General features: G+C 52.5%; 1 long non-coding RNA gene across 5 annotated transcripts in view; it reads right to left on the bottom strand.

Moving 5' to 3' along the window:
* Positions 1–12,522, bottom strand: part of LOC131758097 (uncharacterized) — a 43,454-nt gene that overhangs the window by 22,994 nt on the left and 7,938 nt on the right. The window contains exon 4 of one of the 5 annotated variants that reach the window (XR_010839609.1): positions 6,246–6,315. The exons of the other annotated variants lie outside the window; for them this stretch is intronic. This is a non-coding gene — a long non-coding RNA (uncharacterized lncRNA). Of the gene's footprint in view, positions 1–6,245; positions 6,316–12,522 lie in introns of those variants that run through there. 5 annotated transcript variants of the gene reach the window in all.

Here is a 12,522-nt window from a genome sequence, read left to right as displayed (position 1 = left end):
GGGTCTTAGCTGCAGCATACGGGATCTTCGCTGAGTCGTGCGGGACCCTTTTGTTACGGCTTGTTGCGGTGCTCAGGCTTCTCTCTAGCTGTTGTACGCGGGTGTTCTCTTCTCTAGTTGTGGCGCCTGGGCTCCAGGGCGCGTGGGCTCTGTAGTTTGCGTCATGCAGGCTCTCTAGCTGAGGCACGTGAGCTCAGTAGTGGTGGTGCGTGGGCTTTGTTGCCCCACAGCACGTGCGATCTTAGCACCCCGACCAGGGATCGAACCCGCATACCTCATGTTGGAAAGCAGATTTTTTACCACTGAACCTCTAGGGAAGTCCCCCTAAAACATATTTTTATAGGATTCATGGAGAGTGCTTCTTACTTACTTCCTGATACTGAGGCAAAGAACTGACTTCACCACTTATCAGCTGTGTGACCTGGGGCAAGTCAGTCAACCTCTCTGAGACTCAGTTTCTTCATCTGAAAAGTGAGACCAAGGGCACCTTGGCCAGATACCTCCACTATGAGCCTTGGCCATAAAGCTCTGAGAGGTCCCTGTAGAACTTTCTCTGGCCACAATAGAAAGGTAGCCTGAGGCTCTAGGGGTGGAGATTAGCTCAGACCCTCCTCCCCGAAGGCCCTTGGTCTCCCTCCATCTTCCCTCACCCGCCAGGGCTCCTTCAGCCCACAAAGCCTCCTCATCAGTCTCTTCCCTATTGTCTGGAGACACGCAAGCATGTGCTGTCTGCGTGATTGGTAATTGACTGACTGAATGCCAAGGACCACCGAGGACTCCTGACCAGGACAGGGGCAGATATCCCACGACAAAAGAAAGGGGTCCTCCAGCTCCTCCAAGTCAGGAGGCCCCCCCCATATCCCGGCTCTGCCTCTGGTGGCTGTGTGTCCTCCTTTCAGGGCCTTACCCCATCCCATGAGGGTCCGTTCCTCACACCTCCCTGTAGTCAGCCATCAGTGAAGAGAATTCATCTGGACCCTTCATCTCCTTCCTTAGAAATACAACCCCCACCCAGGAAAATTCCCTATCACAGCGGGAAGGGCTACCCACTCCTCCCGGCCTCCTCCCCACCAAAGTAGCCCACCCAGCAGCCAGCTTTCCTGGCCTTTAAGAAAAAGCTGATGTCTCCCCTCCCCTGCCACTCCCTTTCATCCCTCTCCTCTTCTCCCTTCTCTCCCTTCCTCCATGCAGTGGGCAGCAGCCCAAGGTCAGAGGGGAGACAGACACCCAGGCCTGCTGTCCCCCACAGCAATTCTAATCACCTTGATGAGCCTAGACAGAGGCCGCCAGAGGCGAGGAGACGTGTGTGGGGCTGGCACCATCGAGAAGACCCACGGTTCAGCTCACCCACGTTCATCATCATTATTCTTCACCTCCTCTCTGTTACTGTCAGGGGCTTCTTTAATGAACCCTCTAGCAGACCGTGGATGCTACTCCTCCCAGAAGCGACATTCCCCTGCTGAAATGACCATCTGATGCGGGAGAATTCTCTCCTCCTGCCCACTTCTGACCCAGTTCTGCAAACACTAAAAGTCATCTGGAATACAGCTGGCATTTGCCCCCCCCCCCGCAAAGGGCAAGAGACGAGCCCTCCCCCCAGGGACGGGGTTCTGTCCTCAGGAGCTACACGGTGGAGGGGGTCAGGTGGACCCAGTGTGGACAGATTTCCCAATACTTGGGGTCCCTGACCAGCTGAAGCCGAAGAGGAGAGGGCTTTGGGACACAATGGAAGGATGAGTCAATGCCCTGCCAGGCCCAAGAAAGGGAGGGCATCTATGCTTCCAGGGAGATGAGACGTGCATAAGGCCACCAGCACCCCTCCTCACTGGGGCAGCCAGAGCCATGGGACCCAGAGGAAATGGGGAGCTGGGACACCATCCTGTCTGGGCCCAAGACGGGCCTCAAGCAGCACACTAGTGCCTTGAGAAAGTCAGGAGGAGCTTGATGGTGGACCCAGGCAGCTGGTCATATTGTTCCAACAAGAGGGACATCCCCAGCCCTGGGTCGGCAGTGAACAGTGTCACAGCCTTCCACTCCCTCGCACCTGCCCAGGGCTCTTCCCCCTCTCAGGGGCCCTCTCCACTAGCCCCCAGGCCTCTATCCCGCCTCGGTCCCTCCCAGTTCATTATGCCCTGTGGCCCCTCCAAGCCAACTTGTCAAGGACCAGCCTCCTGTGGCTGGTTCCTCCCAGCCTCTCCCAGGCCCTCAGACCCACTCTGGCCCTGCCCTCCACTGGCCTTGGCTGTAACTGCCATCCACACCCAACAAGCTAGCGCTCATGTTGCCTTGTGGGGTCTTGTCCTCATGACACATCCAGATGGGGGCATCCTGAGGGCAAAGACTTTACATTCTGAGAGCTTCCCGTTCTGAGAGCTTAGCTTCACCGACCTCCAGGGCTTGAGTGAAAAAAATGGGCTTTGGGGACTACAGTTACAATTCTGGATCAGCCCTGTGATGGTTTTAAAATGTGTTCACAAGTGTTTTGGCATATCTCCCTTCCAAAGATGGAGCAAAATCCCCTCCCCTTGAGTGTGAGCTGGACTTGACCTAATAACTTGCTTATAATGAATTGGATGTGGCGGAAGTGACGTGTGACTTCCGAAACAAGGTCATAAAGGGCATTGCAGCTTCCCCGTGACACGCCCCCCCCCCCCCCAGATCACTGGCTCTAGGGGAGGCCAGCCAGCATGTTGTGAGGCCACCGAAGCAGCTTCGGAGATGCCCGTGTACGGGTAGCTGAGGCCTCCCAACCAGCAGCAGCACTAACTTGCCAACCACGTGAGTCAGCAGCCTTGGAAGCAAACTCGCCAGCCCCACTCGAGCCTTCAGATGACTATAGCCCTGGCTGACATCTTGACTCTCATTTCCTGAGAGATCCTGAGCCAGAATGAAGCTACTCCTGAATTCCTGAGCCACATAAAATGTGAGTGGTAATAAATGTGCATTGTTTCAAAGCCACTGAGCTTTAGGGTAATTTATTATCCAGCAGTATAAAACCAATAAAGCCACTTATAAGCTGAGTGTTCCTGAGTGTTCTGAGCCTCAGTTCCCTTATCTGTAAAATAAAGATAATAGATGTACCTCACAGAGTTTTGAAAGGATTAGAAATAAGACGTGTGAACAACTATGCAGCAGGCCCCTAATATGTGGTAGCTGAATATTAAATAATGTTGATCCGTCTGTCCATCCCTTCCACAAACAGGCACTGGGTTCTTGATGGACAAGGCATCAAGTCCTGCTACAGTCAAGACATTCCTGCCTCCAGGGCTGGGACTGAAGGTGCTCCTGACTGGTGGACCCATAGTCCCGCTGGCAGGGAAATGTTTGTCATGTAGCTCGGAGCTGAAACCTTTCAGCTGGAACACAGAGCTGAGTCTGCCTTTACAGACAGGAGCAGGGTTGCTGGGGCCTGGGAATGGAGGGAGTTCGTCCCTGAATACCTTTTTTGTGCCTATTGAATTTTGAACTATGTGAATGTATCATCCACCTGACAAATAAATAAGTCAAATACTTATAAAAAGTGAGGCATAGGGACTTCCCTGGTGGTCCAGTGGTAAAGAATCCACCTTCCAATGCAGGGGACACGGGTTCGATCCCTGGTCAGGGAACTAAGATCCCATATGCCACGGGGCAACTAAGCCCACATGCCAAAACTACTGAGCTCGTGCGCACCTCAACTGGAGCCCACGTGCCGCAAACAACAGGGCCCATGCGCTCTGGAACCCGCGAGCCACAACTACAGAGCCCACGCACCCTGGAGCCTGTGCGCCACAACTAGAGAAGAGAAAACCCACATGCCACAACTAGAGAGCCCGTGCACCATGACAAAGAGCCCGCGCGCCTCAACAAAAGATCCCGCATGCCTCAAAGAAGATCCCACGTGCCACAACTAAGACCCAATGCAGCCAGAAAAAAAAAAAAGAAAAAAAAAAAAAAGTGAGGCATAACAGAAAAAATAAATCACGAAAGAGTAACATATTGTGAAAAAAAGTAAGGCAACAGCCCCACATGGAGTTACTTATGCTAGGCCCTATGTCACCAATCTGAGACTTAATTACAGTTTTGGCTCTCCCAGAAATGGAATCTTAAACCAGTCCATCAGGAAACAACCAGTCAGCACTAGTGAGGTCATCTGCCTGGCAGAGCCCTGCCGTTCCCTAAAAGTGACCTTGCCATAGCCAAGACCTTGCTTTTTGGCCTCATATAACTGTTCCTGTTCCCGTCTATAAAAGTCTTCCATTTTGTACAGGTCCTCTGCAAGACTGGATGCTGCCCAATTTGAATTGATTTTTGCTCAAATAACTTAACATTTTTAATGTGTCTCAGTTTATCTTTTAACAATACAAATCTTAGAAAATCCACCAATGAAAGGACCAAAGTGTGATGATCCAGGCAGGGTTCATTGGTGGTGGCTGGAATGTGGGGGGCATACAGAAAGCAGGGGCAGTGAGAGGGGGAGACAGAAGCAAGGGAAGCCAGGTGCGCCCTCATCCTTCGAGGCCCAGTGTCCCCCACCCACACTCTGCCACGGGGTCCGCCCACCCACACTCCCACCCCGCTCCCCCTCTGCTCCCAATCAAGCTCCTGCCCCCTCGGTTAGGACACCTAGGGGACTGTCCTAGAGCTAGTCACTTACCCGGCTCCCTTCCCCACCTGAGCCCTGCGTTTCTGGTGCCTGAGAACCATATCTTGTGGTCTCTTTCCCCCAGGCCTGACCTGCTTACTGGTGAAGGGGAGGAGAAGTGAGAAGTCGGTGTAGAATTGGCTTGGGGCAGAAGTCTTCACTTTTCTGTGAGGGCAGAAAGACCCCAGCTGTCCCCTCAGTACGTTGGCAGTGGAGCTCAGGCCTCTGGGCTGTGCCTGAGGTCCGAACACAGGCATCCTTCTTGGTCATGGCAATAAGGGACCTAACACTGGTGACCAGTGATCTCACCCTCTGGTCCCCGGAGGAGAGAACAAGGAGGGCTCTTCTCATCAGTGTGTAGTCTTCCTCACATCCTGCGTGGTCTGGAGGCTGCCTGCAGGCCCAAGGCTGCACCACTCGAGAGAGACCTGAGACAGCCCTGGCTCTCCACACATCCTTGGCTGAATGCATGCCTTGCACGCATGTGGAAGAGACACAAAAGGGCCTGGCAGAAAGTGAAGGCGGGGTCAAACTTGCACAGCTGCCTGAACTTTGAATGCATTCCACTGACCTACACACAGATCCATCGGCAAAGGGTGGAAGCCTTACTGGCTCAAAAAGTGTGGGCATAACCTCTGACCAATCACTGGCTCACAGGGACAGCCTCTAGACAGGCCAGATTAAACAGCAAAACAATCTAGGGGCAGGACAGGAATAAAGACGCAGATGTAGAGAATGGACTTGAGGACATGGGGAGGGGGAGAGATAAGCTGGGACAAAGTGAGAGAGTGTCATGGACATATATGCACTACGAAGTGTAAAATAGATAGCTAGTAGGAAGCCTACGCATAGCACAGGGAGATCAGCTCGGTGCTTTGTTACCACCTGAAGGGGTGGGATAGGGAGGATGGGAGGGAGCCGCAAGAGGGAGAGGATATGGGGATATATGTATACGTATAGCTGATTCACTTTGTTATAAAGCAGAAACCAACACACCGTTGTAAAGCAATTATACTCCAATAAAGATGTTAAAAATGTAAAAAAAACAAAACATCAAAACAAGAAGAAAAAACAGAGTAGAGAGAGCAGTAGCTGCACAGCTGCGGGGAGACAGACTCCACAGAACTGGTCCGAGCAAGCCCATAAACAAACACACCCAGCAGTAACAAGGGCAGGCAGCAGGGGTGGGGTGGGGTCCAAGTTCAGAGCCGCTACAATATATGACCTCCAATAGCCACTTGTCAATAAAAAAAAAGAAATACAGGATATGCAAAGAAACAGAAAAGTGTGCCCTGTAATCTGAAAAAAAGGAGTCACTAGAAATTCACTGAGGGGGCCCAGATGTTGGGCTTCATCTGTCTCCTTCCCTCCCTTTCTCTCTGTTCCAATTTCCAGGGAAGAGCCTGATCGGACCAGGTGTCCACTCCGATCCTATCACCTGTGAGAGAGGTGCAGGGGTGGTGGGCGGGTGGGTAGAGAAAATTTGTAACGCCATAGCAGGTAGGAACTACCTCTTTGAGCCCACAGGGATGAGGACCAGTTCCCAGGGCAAAGAGGGGTCATTGATTCCAATCCAGGCAGCGTTAAGAAATCAACTGAGACATATTGAAAATTGTAAGTTTGTTTGAGCAAAAACCCATTTGAAGTGGGCAGGGTTAAACTGGAAGTGGTTTGGAGCACTCCTCCAGGAGCTGGGGAAAGACAGAAAGAGAGACTTATTTGTGGAAGCGAAAAAAAGGAAATCATTTGCTTGGCAGTAGCTTACAGCCTAGTTGGCTGTTTGTGATGAGTTGTCTTTATAGTTCTGATTTCATAACCTTGAAGCATTTACAGGCTTAGATTTTGGTCTGCCTAGGTAGCCCCCAAAGCATTAGAGCCACAGTCAGTCTAATGGCCTCCTTGTTTAAGTAATTTAACAGTAGACACCCACAAAGGTGTCTGCCACCCTTGTTTCCCTTCTGAAAAGGTAAGCGGTGATGCCCACAGGAGCCCAAAGGCACTCGAATTTGTTTCCTCCCAACAGAGGAGAGCAGCATCCGCTAGCCATTTCTCAGGCAGGTGCTTTGCAGACGTCCATTCTCCCCACCGTGGGGCTGCGTGGGAGCTGGATGGGAGCTGGGCAGAGTGGGAAGAGGACGCATCCCCCCTAAGCTCCTTTGTGGTTCTCATGCCTCAGAAATCATGCCGTCATTTTATTTAACAATATAAATTGCACCCAAATGAATGGCCGTTGAGTCTTCTTCCTTTTCTTCCCTCTATTCCCTCTGACTGTTCCTGCCAATGATCAAGATTGGGCTGTAGGTCCACAGGACATGGGTGGGGGGAGCCCGGACAACACTCAGGGTGGGCCCTGTGTGAAATGCACCTCCCAAGTTGCAAGGGAAGACAAAGGAACTAGGACCAAGAAAAATAAAAGGTATTAAAATAGGCTTAGCTACTTTGGGGCTTTCCTTTGTACATATTTTTAGCAAGGATTGTGTGTGCCTAACTCTGCATTAAAATAGCTGATGCTACCAGTCATTGTTTCAGGCCCTTGCACACTGCAGCCTGGCAGGCTTTCTGCAGCCAAAAGTGAAGGCAGCTGGCAGGGCTAGCCCACCCAAGCCGGGGAGAGGGCATCTGTTTCACCGACAGCGCCCCCCCCCCCCTCACGAAAACCTCAGCGGTGGGAATGCAAACAGAAGCAGGGTGCTTTGGGTATGGCCCAGGGCTGCGAGAGAAAGCTCACAGGAGGCAGCCATGTTTGAGGACTTAAGCCTCCAAAAAGCACGCCCTGCTGACTGTAGCCAGCAGAGGCTGGAAATTCTCCATTGTTTCACCAAGGCTGGCATCCCAGCAAGACAGATGTGGCAGCCAGCTCTCTACACGCTCCACCAGGGGGTTTCCTATGAGTACTTGTCCCAGGATACGTGGTCAGGGAAGGCTTTCTAGTCAGCAAGTGCTACCTTAAGATGCCTGAATCTGTCACATCCTCCCTTCTGGTCCAAGGCCAGTGGGGCTCTGGCCACCTGGGAGAAACACATGTAGCTGGGGAGGGGATAAGAGGGTGGAAGGAGGAGGGGATCCTGGAGACTAGAGTGAGAAGGTGCCTGAGACAAACTTCCCCTTGCCCAAGGGTTTCCAAGTCTTGTCCCTGGAGTGAGTGACCTCCATGCCGGGCTGAACAGAGAGCCTCAGCCGAGTGGGGCTGATAATACTGAGAAGGAACGCTGCCATAGTGTCTACGACTGACTTTGCAATACTGGGGACAAGGCAGTGCCGTGTTGCTATGTGTGAGGACTTCAATTTTTACCGTGGGGATGTTAGCATTTGAAGTAACTTTTCAGGAGCCACACTTCAGAGGTGGCTATGCCAACCGCTTCAAATCTCTTCATCTACATATGCACCTGGGGGATGTTAAAAATAAGTTTTCTTTGGCAAAACGACTGGTGTTTCCGGACGTGTGATTGGCTAGGAAGCCTGAGCAGGCACTTCTGCGATGAATGAAAGGGATTTTGAAAAGCTGGCCAGTCCAGGTGCTGTGGGGTCTAGGTTCTTACTCGTTCCCGTGGTTCCCCTTAGGGGACGATCCTGTGGGCGGTACTATAGGAAGAACAGCGTTGCACTTGCTTCCAAGGGACCACTTCTTGCAAGATATGTCAAGAATCGGGGACCTCGCTGTGGGGCAGCAGCACTGCGATCGCGAGGAGATTATTTAACTTATCTGAGCTCCATTTTCTGTAGACTGGCGATAACGATAACCTTGCAGGGTGCTTGCGAGGAGTATCGAGCTTTGAAAGATCAAGTTTCTGCAGCAGCGCCCTCGCACTGTGTGGCTGGACCAAGGTCAGAAAGGGCGTCCCGACCTCTTCAGGTCTCTGGGCCTCACCGTCGCCGGTTCCCCGCGAACGCAGGCGACTGCTGAGCCGCAGGGACCCGGCGGGCGGCCCCTCGCTTGCGGGGACGCGCCCTCCAAGCCGGAGTGCTCCCGGCGCCGCCTTTCCTTCCTCCCCGCCCGCGTCCGCTCCGCGCCGACATCTGCTGGCTGAGCAGCCTCCCCGCCCCGCTCCCTCCACCGCCCCCGCTGTGGGAACCCGGAGCTGGCGTCCCCGCTCAGGTCGCAGACTCTGGGCCCGCCTCTGCCCCCAAGCGCGACGCTCCCGAGGTACCCGCCACTGTCGTGCCCGCTCCCCACGGGGGTCCGGGCAGCTCCTGCCTCCGGCGGAGAGGGACGTGTCTCGGAGGCGCGGGGACTGCCCCTCGGTCCCACCGCCGCAGGCCTGCCGAGAACAGTCGGCCGCACTCAGCAGCTCCCTCTCTCGCGGCTTTGAACTTGGCCCTTCCCCCACCCCACCCCCACACCCAGGCACTTAAAGCAGCTGCCAGGAACTGAAATATTAATAGGTACAAACTTCCTGGAAAGATTTGCTGCTCCAAGATAGATGCCGCCTTCCTCCACCAAAATAAATAAATGAAGGGCAGCTCGGGGCAAGCGGCCGGGGAGCCTGGAAGCCTGGAAGCCTGGAGCGGCTCGTGGGCGGCCCCTCCCCTTGGTGCCAGGGCCGCGGCTAGCGCGCGGGCGGCGGGGCGCCCGGGGAAAGGATCTCCTTTGTGAGCACGGCCCGGACGCGCGCCGGCAACGCGGACGTACTGGTGGCGGCGGGGAACCCGGGCACGCGCCCGCGCCGAGCTGCCCAGGGCTCCGGAGGCCTCGCCTCCGGCTCCGAGCGGTAGCTCGGGCCTGCACTGTCCCGGCGGGGACCGAGGACTGAGAAGGTTCGCACGCCACTCTGCGTCCTCGGCCGCCCTCCCGGGCCTCACTGCCCACGGCCCGGCGGTCAGCCCCTTTTCGCGGAGCGGCGCACTGGCGGCCACGTGACGTGCGCGCTTCCCGAGCCTGCGGCTCCTCCTCCCGGGACAAAGCCCGGCCCGCCCTCCGCGCTCCTCCGAGGGGGCAGCCGTCATTTAGGATCCTCCATACAAATCCCCAGCTTGAGTTTAATGACACGTTTTGCTTTCTCAGAGTTCTTCGACATTCGGATCTCCCGGGCTTCCCTGGGTCGGGGGGGAGTGGTGACGGAAGAAGCCAACCCGCCTCTCCCTCTCTGCCAGCCTCTCTGGAGGAGATCACAGACCCGCCGCTTTCCCAAGACTCTGAGCTTCCGGCGCCGGCTCCCATCTTGCAGATAGCAAAGTTTCAGTGCCCACCCCCCGAGCCAACCTCAACCGGGGGAGTGGTCTGCCCCACCCCCCGCTGCTCCCCAGTTACAGCTTCAGGCTTCTCAAGGTAGCAACTGCCCTTGGATTTGCTCCAGCTTTTCTCCCTGACTGAAAGTCATTCATCTAAAATATTTCTTGAGCTCCTGATAGGTTCCAGGTACTATTCTAGGCACCGGGGTTAGAGCAGCAAAACAAACACATACGAAAGTCCCTGCCCTCCTGGAGCTTATATTATAATAGAAGAGACAGAACGGCATAAGTGAAATATAGAATGTGTTAGTAATTAGGGCTAAAGGCAAAAAGGCAGGGAAAGCAGGTGTGAAATGTACATGTAGGAGAACAGCGATTTTTGAGTAAAGGACTGAGTGAGCCAGCCACGCAGATATCTGGTGTCCTACAGTGTTCCAGGAACAGCCAGGAGGCTGGAGCAGAGTAGGGGGAGGCACCTAGGAGAAGCTGGGGATGAAGGGGTCAGGGTGGATGATCCAATGTGGGAGGGCCTTATGGGGCCACTGTAAGGACTCTGCGCTTCTCCCCTGGGTGAGGTGGGAGCCCTGCAGGGTTCTGAGCAGAGGATGTGTCTGACTTATTTTTAAAACAGCATTCTGAATGGGAACAGACTGCCGGGGCAGGACCAGAGCCAGGAGGCCCTTCAGTAATCTAGGAGCCATGAGGGGGCATGTCCAAGGTGGTAGCAGCTGAAATGACCAGAAGTTGTGGGATTCTGGAAATACTTCGATGGGGAGACTGACCAGATATGAGGTAGGAAAGAGAAAAAGGACGAGGAGAGTACCAAGGCTTTGGCCTGAGCTACAGGAAGAAAGAGTGGTCATTAACCAAGATGGAGAAAACTGGCCTTGCTAGTTTGGTGGGTGGGAGTGGACCTCTCTGGAGCACAGTTTTGAACAGGTTAGGGTGGAGGTGCCCTTTAGACGTCCAGGTGCAGGGTTGAGTAGACACTGGTTAGACAGGTCTGCAGTGCCAGAGGAAATGTACAGGCTGGAGATAAAAATGGGAAGTCATCAGCAAGATCTGCTGGGATTCAGAGCCAAAATTTTCTGAGATGATCTAGCTCTGTGCCGTCTGATGCAGTAGCTGCTGGCCGTATGTGGCTACTGAGCACTTGAAATTAGTGGAAATTGTGCAGCTGAAGAGCTAAATTTTAAATTTTAGTTACATTTTAAAAACTGATATTTGATTGAATTATTGGAAAAATTTTAATGTTTGGAACAACTTGGGTATACAGATCTACTTTTTCAGCTATAGAGTTTATAAAATCTAAATACAGATCAAGAACTTCCAATGAAAATGTGGTGTCCACATTGAGATATGCTGTGTCAAATATACACTGTTTCGAAGATTTAATACAAAAAGCTACACGTCTCATTAATAATTTTTATATTGATTCCATATTTAAATGATGCTATTTTGGATATATGGGTTAATTAGATGTTATTAAAATCAGTTTTACCTGTTTCTTTTTTACTTTTTAAAAAATGGCTTCTAGAAAAATTTTAATTATACATGTGGTTGATATTCAACTTCTATTGGATACTTTCAATCTAGGGAGGGAAGGTGGTTAGAGAAGAGAAGGGGTCCACGGATTAACTGAGCCCAAGGGCACTCCATTATGTAAAAGCCAGCAAGATGGGGAGGAACCGGCAGAAAGCCTGGGAAGCAGCAAAGAGACAGGAGGAAAACCAGGCAGGTGTGGTGTCCCAGAAGACCCTAGAAGAGGGTGATACCAGGAGGAGGGAGTGAGCACCTGGCAGAACGTTGCTGCAGGGTCAAGTGATGAGGACAGAGGGTGGACACTGGGTCCAAACCAGGAGGTCACTCACTGGTGATGCTGGCAAGAGCAGTTTTGGAGGAGCAGTGGGCCCAAAGCCTGACTGGAGCGGCTCCAAGAGAGGAGGGGAGGAGAGGGATGGGCAACTCTTAGCAGAGTTTGCCTGTAAAGGGAGAAGGGAGAGGGAGGTAAGGTATTAAGTGGCTGATCCTAGTAGCCTCCCTTATATATAGTTCATCCTTGTGTCAGGACTCTTGGTTGCAAGTGACAGAAATCCAGCTCAAAGGGGAACTTACCCTCAATAATTGGGAAGGATCCTGGGAATAAGTCATTGGACTGAAGGAAGAGCTGCAGAGACACTGAAAGTAGGACTCAACCTGTTAGATCTCTGTCCATATTTCATCTCTGCTCATCTTTGCCTATGGGTTCTCTTCCTCCATGGCGGAAACCCCAGCTTAATAGTCCTGAGAGTAAAATACTTCCCAATCCCTCTCTACCTACCTCTGTGCATCAATCCTAAGGAAGAACTCTGATTGGCACTGTTTAGTCACATATCCATCACTGGTCTAATCACTGAGGCCTGGGGAATGGTGTACTACAATGGCCCAGGCCTGGCTGACATGCCTTTCTTCTGGCCAGAAAGTCTGTTACCAGAAGAAGGGGAGTAGGAGTAAGTGAGCTGGGTACCACCACCCTCACTCCCTTAGGCCACTTTCACATGGCATCACTCAGTATCACTGCAGACATTACAGACTAAGACGTATTTAGAAAGAATATCTGAAGTTTATGATTCATTCATTCTCTTGTGAGGTAATGTTCTAAAGAGTTTAATTATACTTCCAAGAACTGTGTTGTTTGAAGGATTTAAGAAAGCAATGAAATATGCATGTAATATAAAAGACGTAATTAT

Source organism: Kogia breviceps, chromosome 1 (assembly GCF_026419965.1).
Source record: "Kogia breviceps isolate mKogBre1 chromosome 1, mKogBre1 haplotype 1, whole genome shotgun sequence".
Lineage (NCBI taxonomy): Eukaryota > Metazoa > Chordata > Mammalia > Artiodactyla > Physeteridae > Kogia > Kogia breviceps.
Note: the sequence above shows the minus strand (reverse complement) of the source record. Positions and strands in the feature narration are given on the sequence as shown.